The sequence below is a fragment of the Coregonus clupeaformis genome, chromosome 24 (genome assembly GCF_020615455.1).
Source record: "Coregonus clupeaformis isolate EN_2021a chromosome 24, ASM2061545v1, whole genome shotgun sequence".
Taxonomy (NCBI): Eukaryota; Metazoa; Chordata; class Actinopteri; order Salmoniformes; family Salmonidae; genus Coregonus; species Coregonus clupeaformis.
In genome coordinates, this window is record NC_059215.1 from 42,002,084 (window position 1) to 42,021,924 (window position 19,841).

The 19,841-nt window shown below is 41.5% G+C and overlaps 1 pseudogene; it reads right to left on the minus strand.

The window, feature by feature from the left end:
- Positions 1-2,439: 2,439 nt before the first annotated feature.
- The window catches only part of LOC121537291, a 31,382-nt pseudogene continuing 13,980 nt past the window's right edge, over positions 2,440-19,841 (minus strand).

A 19,841-nucleotide genomic window follows, 5' to 3' on the forward strand; every position in this document is an offset into this window, starting at 1 on the left:
CTCTGAATATTGCTGTGTACTGTAACCAGATGACTGCTGTCCTGTAGCCGATTACATACACAAAACAATAACATATTAAACAATAAAATCATAACTCTAAATTATTTAAAAAGAGGATATAAACACAGTCTCTCACTGCTGAAGTGGCATGAGAATGTCATTATGATCAATGATGTCTGGCTTTGCATGAAGTGGTGCTGGTCACTTGACTAGGGCACTCAGAGAAGCATTCCAATTACATAATACTCTCAGAATATGACCTCATGGTAATTCTCTCCCTCTCTCTCTCTCTCTTAGGAACGGCAGGAAATATATTTGATTTGCAGGATCCTGGCTTTGCATGTCGAGAGTGCTGCTTTGAACCCCCTCACTCACCCGCTCATGCACACGCTCGTCATGTGCAGATGTTAAGTGTGTAGCAGAGGAGGCTGGTGGGAGGAGCTTTAGGAGGATGGGCTCATTGTAATGGCTGGCATGGAATAAATGGAACGGAGTCAACGTGGTTGATGTGTTTGATACTGTTCCATGGATTCCATTCCAGCCATTACAATGAGCCCGTCCTCCTATAGCTCCTCCCACCAGCCTCTTCTGGTGTGTAGGTAACCTCATAAATAATAGAGAAGACAAGTGTTTTTTTCTCCTAATTGATGTGGCACATTGGAAATGATGAAGGCCTTTGGCACATAGTGCAAACCTGTTAACCATGGCACTTTATCATGTTGTTGACAGCTTCAACCCTACATTAGAAAATGTGGACAGGCAAAATATATTTGTTAAAATATTTATATCCTGACAAAATTAACATGATCAATATGAAACTATTTAAGTTGGGTGTAGATCATGATAAGAATATGGTTTATATAGTATGGCATGTCTTCAAAGCATTGATATACAGTGAGGGAAAAAAGTATTTGATCACCTGCTGATTTTGTACGTTTGCCCACTGACAAAGAAATGATCAGTCTATAATTTGAATGGTAGGTTTATTTGAACAGTGAGAGACAGAATAACAACAAAAAAATCCAGAAAAACACGTCGTTGTATTTTAATGAGGGAAATAAATATTTGACCCCCTCTCAATCAGAAAGATTTCTGGCTCCCAGGTGTCTTTTATACAGGTAACGACCTGAGATTAGGAGCACACTCTTAAAGGGAGTGCTCCTAATCTCAGCTTGTTACCTGTATAAAAGTCACCTGTCCACAGAAGCAATCAATCAATCAGATTCCAAACTCTCCACCATGGCCAAGACCAAAGAGCTCTCCAAGGATGTCAGGGACAAGATTGTAGACCTACACAAGGCTGGAATGGGCTACAAGACCATCGCCAAGCAGCTTGGTGAGAAGGTGACAACAATTGGTGCGATTATTCGCAAATGGAAGAAACACAAAATAACTGTCAATCTCCCTCGGCCTGGGGCTCCATGCAAGATCTCACCTCGTGGAGTTGCAATGATCATGAGAACGGTGAGGTATCAGGCCAGAACTACACTGGAGGATCTTGTCAATGATCTCAAGGCAGCTGGGACCATAGTCACCAAGAAAACAATTGGTAACACATTACGCCGTGAAGGACTGAAATCCTGCAGCGCCCGCAAGGTCCCCCTGCTCAAGAAAGCACATATACAGGGCCGTCTGAAGTTTGCCAATGAACATCTGAATGATTCAGAGGAGAACTGGGTGAAAGTGTTGTGGTCAGATGAGACCAAAATGGATCTCTTTGGCATCAACTCAACTCGCCGTGTTTGGAGGAGGAGGAATGTTGCCTAATACCCCAAGAACACCATCCCCACCGTCAAACATGGAGGTGGAAACATTATGCTTTGGGGGTGTTTTTCTGCTAAGGGGACAGGACAACTTCACCGCATCAAAGGGACGATGGACGGGGCTATGTACCGTCAAATCTTAGGTGAGAACCTCCTTCCCTCAGCCAGGGCATTGAAAATGGGTCGTGGATGGGTATTCCAGCATGACAATGACCCAAAACACACAGCCAAGGCAACAAAGGAGTGGCTCAAGAAGAAGCACATTAAGGTCCTGGAGTAGCCTAGTCAGTCTCCAGACCTTAATCCCATAGAAAATCTGTGGAGGGAGCTGAAGGTTTGAGTTGCCAAACGTCAGCCTCGAAACCTTAATGACTTGGAGAAGATCTGCAAAGAGGAGTGGGACAAAATCCCTCCTGAGATGTGTGCAAACCTGGTGGCCAACTACAAGAAATGTCTGACCTCTGTGATTGCCAACAAGGGTTTTGCCACCAAGTACTAAGTCATGTTTTGCAGAGGGGTCTAATACTTATTTCCCTCATTAAAATGCAAATCAATTTATAACATTTTTGACATGCGTTTTTCTGGATTTTTTTGTTGTTATTCTGTCTCTCACTGTTCAAATAAAGCTACCATTAAAATTATAGACTGATGATGTCTTTGTCAGTGGGCAAACGTACAAAATCAGCAGGGGATCAAATACTTTTTTCCCTCACTGTAGCTTCAAACCAAGGAGATGTTACATGTTGCATTATTCCCGTCTAGTGTCACATTGCAGTTGCCGCACTCACAGTAGATGAGGCAACCCAACTCCTTGAAATAAGGTGCACTGGTCCTCCCTCTGGTAGAAATAAGAAAGGCATGTTGAATGTACTGATCAGCTACACTATGCAGTGATAATATGCTACTATCTCAATGAAATTCACAAATTTGATAGTATGTCAAATGGAACCCCAAGTAGTGACCCATGTAATAAAGGGACTCATGACCAAGTCGCCTTATGAATATGAAGTGTAAAAGTACTAAGGAACAAATGGAAATTGCAAGTTGCCTCTCAAGCTTATGCCAAGGTCGCACAGAAAAATTGGCTGAGCAAGATAGTCAGGACTTGCGGAAAAATCATGGGGCAGCAACCGCAAGAGCTGTCATCGCTCTACCTGGGCAGAGCCCTCCAGAAGGCCAACACTAGCATTTGACACTTACCACCCACTCCACCCCAAATTCCAGCACCTCCTCTCTGGCTGCAAGTATAGACAACCAAAAGTCAAAACAAACAGAGCCTAGGGACTCTTTAATTCCAAATGCAATACTGCAACTTAATACAATGTTGGACTAATAGCACTTTAGCACATTAATTAACATGTACAAGCAGGCCATTTTTGACATTTCGATAATGAACCTGCACTTATCCTGTCTACCTGCTTATATATCCTTTGCTATTTTAATGTTGTTTTTTAATGTGATTTGGTCTGTATGTATTGTGAATGCTGCAAAATGAATTGACTCTTTGAGGACATTCAAGTTTTCTGAATCTGTTAAGCACTAATGTGTAATATGCTGGAGTGTTGACTATCCATTTGAAGCCCTCTAAACCTAGATTAGTTAGAATGAAAACAGTGAATGAGTATAGTCAATTCAAGAGGTGACTTGTTCTGCTCCGCCTGAGAGCCTTTTGCTAATGTTAAAGGAGCAAATATTGAAGGGCCAAAGTAAAATGGAAGTGTGTGAGGGGGCACAATGCTACATTCTTCAACATGTTGAAACACAGTTAAGAGGGGGATTTTACTATGATTTAGGTGTTGGCTCAAGGGTGTTGTTAGGGGAATAGGCACACCCCATACCAGAGCTAAAATGACTGACATATTGACATAGAAATGCATTTGCAACTTCTGAAAAACATTGAATGCGCGTAGGTCCTATTCCCTAGGACCAACTGTATCCAGGTCCTCCATGTCAGAATAAAATGATAACATTAGTAGAGAAAATAGTTATCAGAAGTGTGTTCTCACAGTGGTTTCAGATTAGCTAAATCACTCTGGTGAAGTGTGGCAGAGCAGAGGGCATATTTAATGTTTGTCAAAGCTGATATTTGGTTGAGATAATGTTAAATAATTTTCCACTACCAAAGTGATAAGAAAAATAAAAAATTTCCTGTAAACCCTGACCTTATCTTTTCAACATAAATTGTATTAACAGAATAGTTGCTCCAAAAACACAATAGCAAAAGCATAACTTTCCCCAAACATTTACTTGTAAATAAGAATATTTCATATATTGTGATAGAATTATACATAGATAAGAGAACAAATATCTTAAATAGATATTTGATATGGGGAAGAGGTATATCGTTTCTGGGGTTGGCTGATATCATGTGACTCATGCCAGAGAAGAACGACTTCTCTCTCTCGGTCATCAGTTCAAAGTGGAGAGGCTGCTGGCAGAAGTTACACTCCCCTGACGAGAGAGGCTTCAGCTCCAGACCTACCTCCTTCCTCTCCCCGGGCCACCGTGGGGTAGTTGATGGCTAGCACGTAGATGTTGTAGCGAGACATCATGTCGTCACAAAACCTCTGTGTTCTTCGCAGCGTCCGCCACCTGCAATAAGGGGTCAAATATGAATCATCAGGTGATAACATAACACGTTTTCTTCAGGGATGAAATATAACAGCCATTGTTGATAGAATTTTCTTCTCTCGTTTCCATGGTTTGAATCTCGGTTAACAGACCAGTCTTACCCTGACAGGGATGATGTGGCTGGGGCAGTGGACTGTGGCCTGAGTACATCAGCATCTGGTGCAGCAGCTTGACGTTCCTCTGGTTCCTACCCCTTCAGGGTCTGGATGTACTCCCGGGCCCCGGCCAGCAGCATGGGGGGCAGCGAGGTGAAGATAAAGCCTTCTGCGTAGGAGAGCACAGTGTCCACCAGGGCGTTTTTAAAGCAGATAATTAAGAGCTCATTTTGTCCATGAGCTATTACAGAACACAGGAAGAAGAAGGATATGAAAAACTACTACATTTGAGTTAGTACCTGGCAGCATCAGCCAGAGTGAACAGAGTCATTGGCCACAAAAGCAGGAAGTGAAGAGCAGCCAGCTCGTACTCCAAGTCCACGTGGAACTTACTGGTCCATGAGATGTTCCGTGTTCCTCCTGCTCACGCACCGTGCTTCTGTAATGTATCCCTGAAGAAGGAGAAGAGAGGCCTTTGATAATTGATTGTCGTCTTGTCTGGAAAACTATGAGTGGAACTACACATTTCTAAGATAAAAACAGTGTTATAACTGCATGCCTGTCTAGTCAACCTCCATCCATCTTAAACCATCATCCTCCTTAATCAACCATCTACAGTTCCTGTGACCTGCCTGCCCCACACACATGATGGCCTCGAACATGCTGGGGTGTCGGCTCATGCCTAGGTAGTCGTTTATGAGGAGTGACACGGAGTAGTCGTCTGCCATGGGGAAGGACGTGGCGCGCCGGTTCACTGTCTAAAACACCCGGTAGCTGTGATCCTTCTTCCTGGCGTCGATCTTCTTCTTAAAGAACTTGCCATAGTGGAAGTTGGCAGACGCTGCAAGATAAATACATTGGGTCGTGTGACTGTAGTTTGGATGCAGTGTCTTTCTAAAATCAGGGATGCCCAAACAGTTGTTACACAAAAATATAATATGTAGCCACAAGTGTACCAGGATACATGTGAGCAGGTGCTTACCTTTGGGCAGATTGTCTCGCAGTAAGTGAGAGATCTTAGGGGGGCGCTGTTTCAGCATGTTCTTCAGGGTGCCTGAGTCTGCTCTGTCATTATTGATCGGGTCCACCACAGTGGGATACACCTTGGACTCAGACAGCTCTGTATCAATAAAGGGGGATAAACACTGTTAAAAAGAGGTGATCGACTAGACTCCTACAGTGGCAAAACCACTTCCATCTCACCTAGGTAGCTTTTCCTATACTAATAGTTATACTGGAATAGTTGTTGTATGACAAATGTCCTGGGATTTCTTGAAAGGTGACTATCCATACCAAGCTCTCCTAACACACACATAAATGACCTCTGCTTACACAACTGAGTGGAAAAGGTCAAAGACCGGTCAAATGTTTACTTATGTGGACTGTGCTCCTGTCCTGTATGTCCTCTGACAACTCGATGCGGGCCTCCCTCACCACGCTGGTGTTCTTCTGCACAATTTCAGCCACCAGGAAGGCACATTTGGAGCCCACCGGCTGGCCAGCAGGGGGCATTGGGTGGCCAGGGGGCAGCTGGACCCCCTGCTCTGACTCTACAGTGTCACGCCCTGGCTCTAGGGACTCTTTTAAGTTGAGCCAGGGTGTGTAGAGTTTATGTTTTGTGCTCGTGTCTAGTCTAGTTTTTGTATATCTATGTTGGCCAGAGTGGTTCTCCATCAGAGGCAACGAGTATCAGCTGTTGCTGGTTGTCTCTGATTGGGAACCATATTTAGTCAGGTGGTGTGTTTGTGGGATCTTGTTCCGTGTTGGTTTGTGTTTTGCACCTGTGGACGTCACGTATCGATTTGTTCGTGTATCATTTAATAAATAAGTATGTTCACCTTCCACGCTGCGCCTTGGTCCTCTATATCCGACGATCGTGACATACAGGCAACAACAGGAGGACATTGGATTAACTTAAATACATGTATCCGTCTTTGACTAAATTATGTAGGCCTATTTGTGCACTGAGGAAAATATGAAAATACACTGAACAAAAATATATAATATAATATGCCATTTAGCAGACGCTTTTATCCAAAGCGACTTACAGTCATGCATGCATGCATTATTATTTTTTTGTGTATGGCTGGTCCCGGGGATCGAACCCACTACCTTGGCGTTACAAGCGCCGTGCTCTACCAGCTGAGCTACAGAGGACCACATATAAACGCAACATGCAACAATTTAAAAGAGTTTACTGAGTTACAGTTCATATAAGGAAATCAGTCAATTTAAATACATACATTCGGCCCTAATCTATGGATTTCAGATGACTGGGAATACAGATATGCATCTGTTTGGTCACAGACACCTTAAAAAGAAGGTTGGGTGTGGATCAGAAAACCAGTCAGTATCTGGTTTGACCACCATTTGCCTCATGCAGCACACATCTACTTTGCATGGAGTTGATCAGGCTGTTGTTTGTGACCTGTGGAATGTTGTCCCACTCCTCTTCAATGGCTGTGAGAAGTTGCTGGATATTGGCAGGAACTGGAACACGCTGTCGTACACGTCGATCCAGAGCATCCCAAACATGTTCAATGGGTGACATGTCTGGTGCTCAAAGGGTGACATGTATGCAGGCCATGGAAGAAGTGGGATATTTTCAGCTTCCAGGAATTGTGTACTGATCCATGCAACATGGTGTATTATCATGCTGAAACATGAGGTAATGGCGGCGGATGAATGGCACGACAATGGGCCTCAGGATCTCATAACAGTATCTCTGTGCATTCAAATTGCCATAGATAAAATGCAATTGTGTTTGTTGTCCGTAGCTTAAGCCTGCCCATACCATAACCCAACCGCCACCATGGGGCACTCTGTTCACAAAATTGACATCAGCAAACCACTTGCCCACACAACGCCATACACGCTGTCTGACATCTGGTGCAGTTGAAACTGGGATTCATCTGTGAAGAGCACACTTCTCCAGCGTGCAAGTGGCCATCGAAGGTGCGTATTTGCCCACTGAAGTCAGTTACGACGCCGAACTGCAGTCAGGTCAAGACCCTGGTGAGGACGACAAGCACTCAGATGAGCTTCTCTGAGATGGTTTCTGACAGTTTGTGCAGAAATTATTTGGTAGTGCAAACCCACAGTTTCATCAGCTGACCATGTGGCTGGTCTCAGATGATCCCGCATGTGGAGGTCCTGGGCTGGCGTGGTTACACATGGTCTGCGGTTGTGAGGCTGGTTGGACGTACTGCCAAATTCTCTAAAATGACGTTGGAGGCGGCTTATGGTAGAGAAATTAACATTAAATTCCCTGAAAACTTGAGACATCTGTGGCATTGTGTTGTGACAAAACTGCACATTTTAGAGTGGCCTTTTATTGTCCCCAGTACAAGGTGCACCTGTGTAATGATCATGCTGTTTAATCAGCTTCTTGATATGCCACACCTGTCAGGTGGATGGTTTATCTTGGCAAAGGAGAAATGCTCACTAAAAAGGGATGTAAACAAATTTGTGCACAAAATTTGAGAGAAATATGCGTTTTGTGCGTATGGAACATTTTGGGGATCTTTTATTTCAGCTCATGAAACATGGGGCCAACACATGTTGCGTTTATATTTTAGTTCAGTTTAGAAAAAAAGTTACCAATCTATGGTTTAGTTTTTTGACCATGTCAAGGAAAATATTTCTGAGAATAACAATAGGTTTCCCGGCTTCACTTGAACCCCTAAAAATCTCACTGCAGTAGAGCAGGCTGAGAAATATCATAATGATGGGCGTGGTTTTGATGGGAAGGTTTTACTCTCCACAGAGAAACTGACACAATCACATTCTCAAACTCAACTCTAGTTTTTAACACCAACACTGGGGTTCTTTTACACCAATGAGTGTTAATGTAACACTTAAAGAGATGATTTAACACCCGAATCAACACTAGAAATGTTACACTGAAAAATCAACACTAGGTAACACTGGTAATTTGCTGGGTATGATTTTGATTGACAAAACTATATCTTAGTTTAGTTTAAACTGTGCAACAATTTGCAGGCTTCCTTCAAAAAGCAATGTATTTTTTTTTTGCCTTTCAGACCAAACACAATATAACCAATCATGATAGCTAGCTAGTCATACTCAGAAGCATATAGCTAACATTAGTTAGATAGCTAGAGCATTTCTGTAAGGGTTGGTGAGAGGTGTGACCAAGGTGCGGTGCAGGATAGACTACTAGTAGGCAGTAGGCAGAGATGGTGAAACAAGGATCTTTACTGGTGGTCCCGAAGCCAGGACACAAAATAACAGACTTAACATGATAAAATAAAGGTGGAGCAAATAAGTCTCCAAAAACAGGCTGACAGCCAAAATACGAAATAGTAACTACGACTGACATAATAAAGAAACAGGAAGAACACTTTTTGAGTACCTGTACATACTTCTCCGATCAGACACTGATTAGTACTGCTGAGCATAGAGAAACTAGCAGAGAAAACTGAGCAAGGGAACACATGGAAGTGAGGGCATAAATACACAGGTTAACCGGTAGACACAGGTGACACCAATAGGATCATGATTAGTCCAGACTGTGAGTGAGGAGGTGCCCAAGGTTATCGGAGGAGGACACCTAGTGGATCGCTCCGGAACTGCGACCCCCTCCTGTAACACATTTCCTTAATAAAGGAGTCAGTACTTCTAATACCCTATTACTTGGCAGCTTGCACCTAGCCCTATAAATAGTACGCCAAATTCATGATATTAATAATAGCTAAACATTTACATTTGGATATTGTCTTTTTTATTTACGTATAATGAAATAAATGTCAGAATCGTAAATATTAATGTCACGTCAGCGGGTGACAAATGACAACCTATTGTCATCCTGATAAGCAGCAAAAAATAGAAATCACACCAAACTTGGCTGGTCAAACTTGGCTGGTTAACCCATAGACTGTATATGAGGGTTGCCACTCCAGGGCCAGAGTTGCGAACATTAGAACAAGTTTAAGTTTTAGTTCAAGTTTAATAAGCAACAGCCAATTAAAATCGTTGACGTAGTTGCACGTGATCAATTACATAACCAGGCAAATTTTGTCCTGCAGACCGACGCATCAAATCAAAGTTTATTGCTCGCATACACAGTTTAGCAGATCTTATAGCGGGTGCAGCATAAGGCTTATGGTACCAGCTCCAAACAATGCAGTAAAATGTTAAACAAATAATAAAAAATTTGAAATATACAACAAATTATCAACAACTCAAATAGCACTGTAACAGTAATCCAAATGCAATCAATACGTATGTACACCAGATGAATTTACATAAGATATACTAAGAATGATTTGCACAGAAATAAATATATGTTAGAGTGAGCTATGTCAAGAATCCAGTATATAATTAAACATGCGGTGTGTGTCAAACAGTGTAACTAAAATGCAATTTAAACACACCGCATATTTATTTACAGTGGGGGAAAAAAGTATTTAGTCAGCCACCAATTGTGCAAGTTCTCCCACTTAAAAAGATGAGAGAGGCCTGTAATTTTCATCATAGGTACACGTGAACTATGACAGACAAAATGAGAAAAAAAATTCCAGAAAATCACATTGTAGGATTTTTTATGAATTTATTTGCAAATTATGGTGGAAAATAAGTATTTGGTCAATAACAAAAGTTTCTCAATACTTTGTTATATACCCTTTGTTGGCAATGACACAGGTCAAACGTTTTCTGTAAATCTTCACAAGGTTTTCACACACTGTTGCTGGTATTTTGGCCCATTCCTCCATGCAGATCTCCTCTAGATCAGTGATGTTTTGGGGCTGTTGCTGGGCAACACGAACTTTCAACTCCCTCCAAAGATTTTCTATGGGGTTGAGATCTGAAGACTGGCTAGGCCACTCCAGGACCTTGAAATGCTTCTTACGAAGCCACTCCTTCATTGCCCGGGCGGCGTGTTTGGGATCATTGTCATGCTGAAAGACCCAGCCACGTTTCATCTTCAATGCCCTTGCTGATGGAAGGAGGTTTTCACTCAAAATCTCACGATACATGGCCCCATTCATTCTTTCCTTTACACGGATCAGTCGTCCTGGTCCCTTTGCAGAAAAACAGCCCCAAAGCATGATGTTTCCACCCCCATGCTTCCACCCCCATGCTCCACCCCACTGCATCGCAGTGCTAGCTGTGCCACTAGAGATCCTGGTTCGAATCCAGGCTCTGTCGTAGCTGGCCGTGACCGGGAGACCCATGGGGCGGCGCACAATTGGCCCAGCGTCGTCCAGGGTACGGGAGGGAATGGCCAGCAGGGATGTAGCTCAGTTGGTAGAGCATGGCATTTGCAACGCCAGGGTTGTGGGTTCGATTCCCACGGGGGGCCAGTATGAAAAAAATTAAAATTAAATTTTAAAATTTAAAAAAAAATGGATGCACTCACTAACTGTAAGTCGCTCTGGATAAGAGCGTCTGCTAAATGACTAAAATGTAAAATGTAAATGTAATGCTTCACAGTAGGTATGGTGTTCTTTGGATGCAACTCAGCATTCTTTGTCCTCCAAACACGACAAGTTGAGTTTTTAACAAAAAGTTATATTTTGGTTTCATCTGACCATATGACATTCTCCCAATCCTCTTCTGGATCATCCAAATGCACTCTAGCAAACTTCAGACGGGCCTGGACATGTACTGGCTTAAGCAGGGGGACACGTCTGGGTCTGCAGGATTTGAGTCCCTGGCGGCGTAGTGTGTTACTGATAGTAGGCTTTGTTACTTTGGTCCCAGCTCTCTGCAGGTCATTCACTAGGTCCCACCGTGTGGTTTTGGGATTTTTGCTCACCGTTCTTGTGATCATTTTGACCCCACGGGGTGAGATATTGCGTGGAGCCCCAGATCGAGGGAGATTATCAGTGGTCTTGTATGTCTTCCATTTCCTAATAATTGCTCCCACAGTTGATTTCTTCAAACCAAGCTGCTTACCTATTGCAGATTCAGTCTTTCCAGCCTGGTGCAGGTCTATAATTTTGTTTCTGGTGTCCTTTGACAGCTCTTTGGTCTTGGCCATAGTGGAGTTTGGAGTGTGACTGTTTGAGGTTGTGGACAGGTGTCTTTTATACTGATAACAAGTTCAAACAGGTGCCATTAATACAGGTAACGAGTGGAGGACAGAGGAGCCTCTTAAAGAAGAAGTTACAGGTCTGTGAGAACCAGAAATCTTGCTTGTTTGTATGTGACCAAATACTTATTTTCCACCATCATTTGCAAATAAATTCATTAAAAATCCTACAATGTGATTTTCTGGAATTTTTTTTCTCAATTTGTCTGTCATAGTTGACGTGTACCTATGATGAAAATTACAGGCCTCTCTCATCTTTTTAAGTGGGAGAACTTGCACAATTGGTGGCTGACTAAATACTTTTTTCCCCCACTGTAAATACTGGATTTTGCATTTTCTTGCATACAGTAGTAGAAATGGTAGAATGAGCTATGTCGAGAATATAGTATTTAAATACACAGTGTGAAACGGGAAGTGTCCAGTGGTTTAACGTCTCTATAACATGGGACAGCAGCGTTGGCTGTGTGTGTATATGTGTGTGTGTGTGTGTGTGCATGTGTGAGTGTGTGTGCGTGTGTTTGTGAGTATGAGGTGTGTGTGTGTGATAACTTGTGTGTGTTTTGTGTGAGTGAGTGTGCATCACTAGGCATATAGGCTACTGGCACTGTTACATAAATAATTGTCGCTACTATAGGCTATATCACATAGACCAGGGATCATCAACTAGATTCAGCTGCGGGCCGATTTTTTCTGGAACAGATGGTCGGGGGGCCGGAACATACAGTGAGGGAAAAAAGTATTTGATCCCCTGCTGATTTTGTACATTTGCCCACTGACAAAGAAATGATCAGTCTATAATTTTAATGGTAGGTTTATTTGAACAGTGAGAGACAGTATAACAACAACAAAATCCAGAAAAACGCATGTGAAAAATGTTATAAATTGAGTTGCATTTTAATTAGGGAAATAAGTGTTTGACCCCCTCTCAATCAGAAAGATTTCTGGCTCCCAGGTGTCTTTTATACAGGTAAGGAGCTGAGATTAGGAGCACACTCTTAAAGGGAGTACTCCTAATCTCAGTTTGTTACCTGTATAAAAGACACCTGTCCACAGAAGCAATCAATCAATCAGATTCCAAACTCTCCACCATGGCCAAGACCAAAGAGCTCTCCAATGATGTCAGGGACAAGATTGTAGACCTACACAAGGCTTGAATGGGCTACAAGACCATCGCCAAGCAGCTTGGTGAGAAAGTGACAACAGTTGGTGCGATTATTTGCAAATGAAAGAAACACAGAAGAACTGTCAATCTCCCTCGGCCTGGGGCAAGATCTCACCTCGTGGAGTTGCAATGATCATGAGAACGGTGAGGAATCAGCCCAGAACTACGGGAGGATCTTGTCAATGATCTCAAGGCAGCTGGGACCATAGTCACCAAGAAAACAATTGGTAACACACTACGCCGTGAAGGACTGAAATCCTGCAGCACCCACAAGGTCCCCCTGCTCAAGAAAGCACAGATACAGCCCCGTCTGAAGTTTGCCAATGAACATCTGAATGATTCAAAGGAGAACTGGGTGGAAGTGTTGTGGTCAGATGAGACCAAAATCGAGCTCTTTGGCATCAACTCAACTTGCCGTGTTTGCAGGAGGAGGAATGCTGCCTATGACCCCAAGAACACCATCCCCACCATCAAACATGGAGGTGTAAACATTATGCTTTGGGGTTGTTTTCTGCTAAGGGGACAGGACAACTTCACCGCATCAAAGGGACGATGGGGATGCCATGTACCGTCAAATCTTAGGTGAGAACCTCCTTCCCTCAGCCAGGGCATTGAAAATGGGTCGTGGATGGATATTCCAGCATGACAATGACCCAAAACACACGGCCAAGGCAACAAAGGAGTGGCTCAAGAAGAAGCACTTTAAGGTCCTGGAGTGGCCTAGCCAGTCTCCAGACCTTAATCCCATAGAAAATCTGTGGAGTTGCCAAACTTCATCCTCAAAACCTTAATGACTTGGAGAGTGGGACAAAATCCCTCATGAGATGTGTGCAAACCTGGTGGCCAACTATAAGAAACGTCTGACCTCTGTGATTGCCAACAAGGGTTTTGCCACCAAGTACTATGTCATGTTTTGCAGAGGGGTCAAATACTTATTTCCCTCATTAAAATGCAAATCAATTTATAACATTCTTGACATGCATTTCTCTGGATTTTGTTGTTGTTACTCTCTCACTGTTCAAATAAACCTACCATTAAAATTATAGACTGATACTTTATTTTATTTTTTAAATTCATTTAGCAGACGCTCTTATCCAGAGCGACTTACAGTTAGTGAGTGTATACATTATTTTTCATACTGGCCCCCCGTGGGAATCGAACCCACAATCCTGGCGTTGCAAACGCCATGCGCTAACAACTGAGCTACATCCCTGCCGGCTATTCCCTCCCCTTCCCTGGATGACGCTGGGCCAATTGTGCGCCACACCATGGGTCTCCCGGTCACGGCCGGCTACGACAGAGCCTGGATTCGAATCATGTCTTTGTCAGTGGGCAAACGTACAAAATCAGCAGGGGATCAAATACTTTTTTCCCCTCACTGTAATACAAATAATTTGTAGACTGCAAATTGACTGCAAGAAGCCCAAACAGATATACAGTAGTTTGACTAAAACATAATCATTTCAAACATTGCTTACATACAGTGGCTTGCAAAAGTATTTACCCCCCTTAGCATTTTTCCTATTTTGTTGCCTTACAACCTGGAATTAAAATTGATTTTTTGGGGGGTTTGTATCATTTGATTTACACAACATGCCTACCACTTTGAAGATGCAAAACAAGAAATAATACAAAAAAACAGAAAACTTGAGCGTGCATAACTATTCACCCCCACCCCCCCCCAAAGTCAATACTTTGTAGAGACACCTTTTGCAGCAATTACAGCTGCAAGTCTCTTGGGGTATGTCTCTATAAGCTTGACACATCTAGCCACTGGGATTTTTGCCCATTCTTCAAGCCAAAACTGCTCTAGCTCCTTCAAGTTGGATGGGTTCTGCTGGTGTACAGCAATCTTTAAGTCATACCACAGATTCTCAATTGAATTTAGGTCTGGGCTTTGACTAGGCCATTCCAAGACGTTTCAATGTTTCCCCTTAAACCACTTGAGTGTCGCTTTAGCAGTATGCTTAGGGTCATTGTCCTGCTGGAAGGTGAACCTCCGTCCCAGTCTCAAATCTCTGGAAGAGGGAAACAGGTTTCCCTCAAGGATTTCCCTGTATTTAGCACCATCCATCATTCCTTCAATTCTGACCAGTTTCCCAGTCCCTGCCGATGAAAAAATCCCCACAGCATGATGCTGCCACCACCATGCTTCACTGTGGGGATGGTGTGCTCGGGGTGATGAGAGGTGTTGGGTTTGCGCCAGACATAGTGTTTTCCTTGATTTCCAAAAAGCTCAATTTTAGTCTCACCTGACCAGAGTACCTTCTTCCATATGTGTGGGGAGTCTCCCACATGCCTTTTGGCGAACACCAAATGTTTGCTTATTTTTTTCTTTAATCAATGGCTTTTTTCTGGCCACTCTTCCGTAAAGCCCAGCTCTGTGGAGTGTACGGCTTAAAGTGGTCGTATGGACAGATAATCCAATCTCCGCTGTGGAACTTTGCAGCTCCTTCAGGGTTATCTTTGGTCTCTTTGTTGCCTCTGAATAATGCCCTCGTTGCCTGGTCCGTGAGTTTTGGTGGGCGGCCCTCTCTTGGCAGGTTTGTTGTGGTGCCATATTCTTTCCATTTTTTTATAATGGATTTAATGGTGCTCCGTGGGATGTTCAAAGTTTCTGATATTTTCTGATCTGTACTTCTCCACAACTTTGTCCCTGACCTGTTTGGGAGTTCCTTGGTCTTCATGGTGCCGCTTGCTTGGTGGTGCCCCTTGCTTAGTGGTGTTTCAGACTCTGGGGCATTTCAGAACAGGTGTTTATATACTGAGATCATGTGACACTTAGATTGCACACAGGTGGACTTTATTTAACTAATTATGTGACTTCTGAAGGTAATTGGTTACACCAGATCTTATTTAGGGGCTTCATAGCAAAGGTGGTGAATACATATGCACGCAGCACTTTTCCGTTATTTATAAAAAATAAAATAAAAAAAATAATTTCACTTCACCAATTTGGACTATTTTGTGTATGTCCATTACATGAAATCCAAATAAAAATCCATTTAAATTCCAGGTTGTAATGCAACAAAATAGGAAAAACACCACGTGGGATGAATACTTTTGCAAGGCACTGTATGTATCATTCACGTGTCTCTCTATTATGGGTGGGAATACATTTACATTTTAGTCATTTAGCAGACGCTCTTATCCAGAGCAACTTACAGGAGCAATTAGGGTTAAGTGCCTTGCTCAAGGGCACATCGACAGATTTTTCACCTAGTCAGCTCGGGGATTAGAACCAGCGACCTTTCGGTTACTGGCACAACGCTCTTAACCACTAAGCTACCTGCAAATTAAAATCACTTGGAGCTGATTTCATGGTGTTTTTACAGTCTTTTATGTCCAACAATATTTGTATTTTCTTTTGGCTCAGAAAACTTGGGGGGCCAAATATAACCACCCGCAGACCAAATTTGGCCCGCGGGACACCAGTTGGGGAACCCTGACGTATAGGCCTACTCTTACATCTACAACGTTTTATATAAATTTTTATAAACATCTACTTTGTCACATATGCGTTATTTGACTCGAGGACCAACAGTGGAGCATTTATTCCCTCAAATAAAGACCTTGCCCTGTGGGGAATTTGAACTTGTACCTCGTCGTGTCTGGCCTTACCGCCTTAGTGCATCTTGGAACCAATTAGTGATAGCAGTAAGCGGTCAATTACAGGTATTTTACAAGACCACGAGCGTCTGCAACTTGATTTTTAAAAAAATATTAACTTACATGTTGTATAATCCTCCTACATCTTTATTGCTGTGAAAGCACATGAATGTGTGTGAAATGGATAGGCGAAAACAAGCTTTGTCAAACGTTAGTAAGTAGCCTAGTAAAGGATGCAATGATCATGCAATATTGAGACAGACCAAGGAAAGGGGAACAAAAGTTAACCTTGAATTTGGAGGTTTAAATATATCCCTCTGGTGGCTGAGTTTACCTATTTAAAAGTGCCAAGTGCAATTGGTTTGTGGAGAAAAAGTTGAAGATCTTTGATAGGCTGATGCAGAATTTGTTACAGGAAATAATCACTGCCCCCTGGTGAGGATAGCATAAGGCTAAAGGCCTCTGCATACTTCCCAGCCAAAACAGTTCAGAACAGTTTGTGCATATTATGACAACATTTTGTGCCGATTTTGTTCATTTTGGACTTCTGCAAGGTTTTTATTGGCTGTTCGGGCAACGGTAGGGATTCTTCAATATAGTGCCTGTTGTCATTTAACGAGAGACGACTCGTCATATCGTGCACATTTTTTCACTTGAGAAATACTGCACCAAACATCCTAGTCAGATGCAAAATTGCTCGACTAAGATCTCCTCTGCATATTTGAATAGATATATATTTTTAAATAGTTATATTTAATATATATATATATATATTGAGGTGACAGCATTGGAAATGCTTTTGGCGGTTAACCTGCTTTTTTAGGATGGCACTGTGTGCTATTTTCGATGGATGGGTCCTGGTCTGTCGGGGCCCTAGGGATCCGGAGGGACGGGGGTGGGATGCCGATCACTGGGATGATGGCTCAACTTGGGATGGGGAGGGGCTTTAGCGGGGGAATTAGTGGAGAACAATTGGAGGGTTACTTAGTTAGTAGCAATGCAAATATCATGGTACAGCTATATGGACACTCAATCATTACGGTATTTTTTATTGGTAAATTTACAAACATATATAATGATAAATAGACTTGAAACTTGTATCTCATTATGGTGTATGGTGAAATAAGTAAGATCACTCTCATGCTCTTAAGGAAATCGTTAATGTCAAGGATACATTAGAACTAGTAGATATATGGAGGCTTAAATATCCTGATCTAGTGAGATATACATGGCGGAGACTCAATCAAGCTAGTCGTCTTGACTTCTTTCTTATGTCATTTTCGTTGGCACCAAAAGTTAAAAAAGTGTTGATAGGGGACAGAATGCGGTCGGACCATCATATAATTGGCATATACATTACTCTTACTGAATTTCCACGTGGGCGAGGGTATTGGAAATGTAATCAAAGCCTATTGGATGATACTTTATTTTAAACTAGGACAAAGGAATTTATAACAGATTTTTTCTGACATAACATAGGTACAGCAAATCCCCTTATTGTATGGGACGCCTTTAAATGTGCCTTTAGAGGCCATGCAATTCAGTACTCATCTCGAAAACAAAAGCAATTTAGGTCAAAATAGTTTATACTAACAAAGGAAATAGAAGGTCTAACAGAACAGATACATGGCAATAAAAACTGGAACATAGAGGCTCAGAATAAATTAGAGGAAAAACTAAAAGAAATGTAGAAATTTATTCAAGAAATATCAAGTGTAATATATTATAAAAAATAAAGCAAACTGGATGGAATATGGGGAAAAATGCACCAAATTCTTTTTTAATCTTCAACATAGGAATGCTATCAAAAATATTTTAATGAAACTGGTTACAATTGATGGAGTCACCCATGATTCACCAAATTATATTTTGAAGGAGGAAACAAAGTACTTTAAGCATATGTTTTCGTTTCAGTCGCCTCTATCTCCTCTAACTAAAGCTAATTGTAGAGATTTTTTTCTATTGATAACGTAAAATTAACAGCCATACAGAAAGACTCATGTGAAAGTGAAATTACAGAGGAGGAACTTCTGGATGCAATTAAAGACTTTAAGTCCGGGAAAACTCCAGGGTTGGATGGCATACCAGTCGAGGTATACCAAACCTGTTTTGATATACTAAGAGGACCATTGTTAGCATGTTTTAACCACTCCTATGTAAATGGTTGATTATCAGACACTCAAGAAGAAGGTCTGATTTCATTATTACTGAAACAGGATATAAGTGGAAAATATAAACATCCACTCCATTAAAAAAATTGGAGAACCCTTACACTTCAGTGTTGTGATGCAAAAATTCTAGCAAAATGTATAGCGCATAGAATTTAAAAGATATTGTCGGACATTATTCATTCTAATCAGACAGGTTTTTTACATGGAAGATACATTGGAGATCATATAATGCAAGTACTGGAAACAATAGAACACTATGGAAAATCTGGGAAAACAGGCCTGCTATTCATAGCAGACTTCGAAAAGGCATTTGATAAAGTACGACTGGGGTTTATATATAAATGCCTGGAGCATTTCAAATTTGGAGAATCTCTTATAAAATGGGTCAAAATCATGTATAGTAACCCTAGGTGTAAAATAGTAAATAATGGCTATTTCTCAGAAAGTCTTAAACTGTCAAGAGGAGTGAAACAAGGTTGTCCACTATCGGCATATCTATTTATTATGGCCATCGAGATGTTAGCTATTAAAATCAGATCCAACAATAATATCAAGGGATTAGAAATCCAGGGCTTAAAAACAAAGGTGTCATTGTACGCTGATGATTCATGTTTTCTTTTAAATCCACAACTAGAATCCCTCCACAGCCTCATAGAGGATCTAGATACATTTTCTAACCTCTCTGGATTACATCCAAATTATGACAAATGTACTATATTATGTATTGGATCACTAAAAAATACAATTTTTACATTACCATGTAGTTTACCAATAAAATGGTCTGATGGTGATGTGGATATACTCTGAATACATATCCCAAAGGAAATAAATGATCTCACTCCAATACATTTTAATAGAAAGTTAGCAAAAATAGATAAGATCTTCCTACCATGGAAAGGTAAATACCTGTCAGTTTGTGGAAAAATCACCCTGATTAACTCTTTAGTATTATCCCAGTTTACCTATTGCTTATGGTCTTGCCTACGCCTAGCGAACAGTTTTTTAAATTATATGAGAATTTTATTTTTATTTTTATTTGGAACGGAAGCCAAACGAAATTCAACGGGCCTATTTATATAATGAATATGAATTCGGAGTACAGAAATTATTAAATATTAAAGCATTAGACCTATCATTAAAAGCTTCAGTCATACAAAAGTTATACTTAAATCCGAACTGGTTCTCTAGCAAATTAGTAAGATTGTCTCACCCAATGTTCAGATTACAACCTCTTACTTTCAGTTATTTGAAAAGGAAATAATCTCCCAAATATCACTATTTCTAAAACAAGCCATAGAAAGTTGGTTGCAATTTCAATTTAATCCTCCAGAAACGACAGAACAAATAATGCAA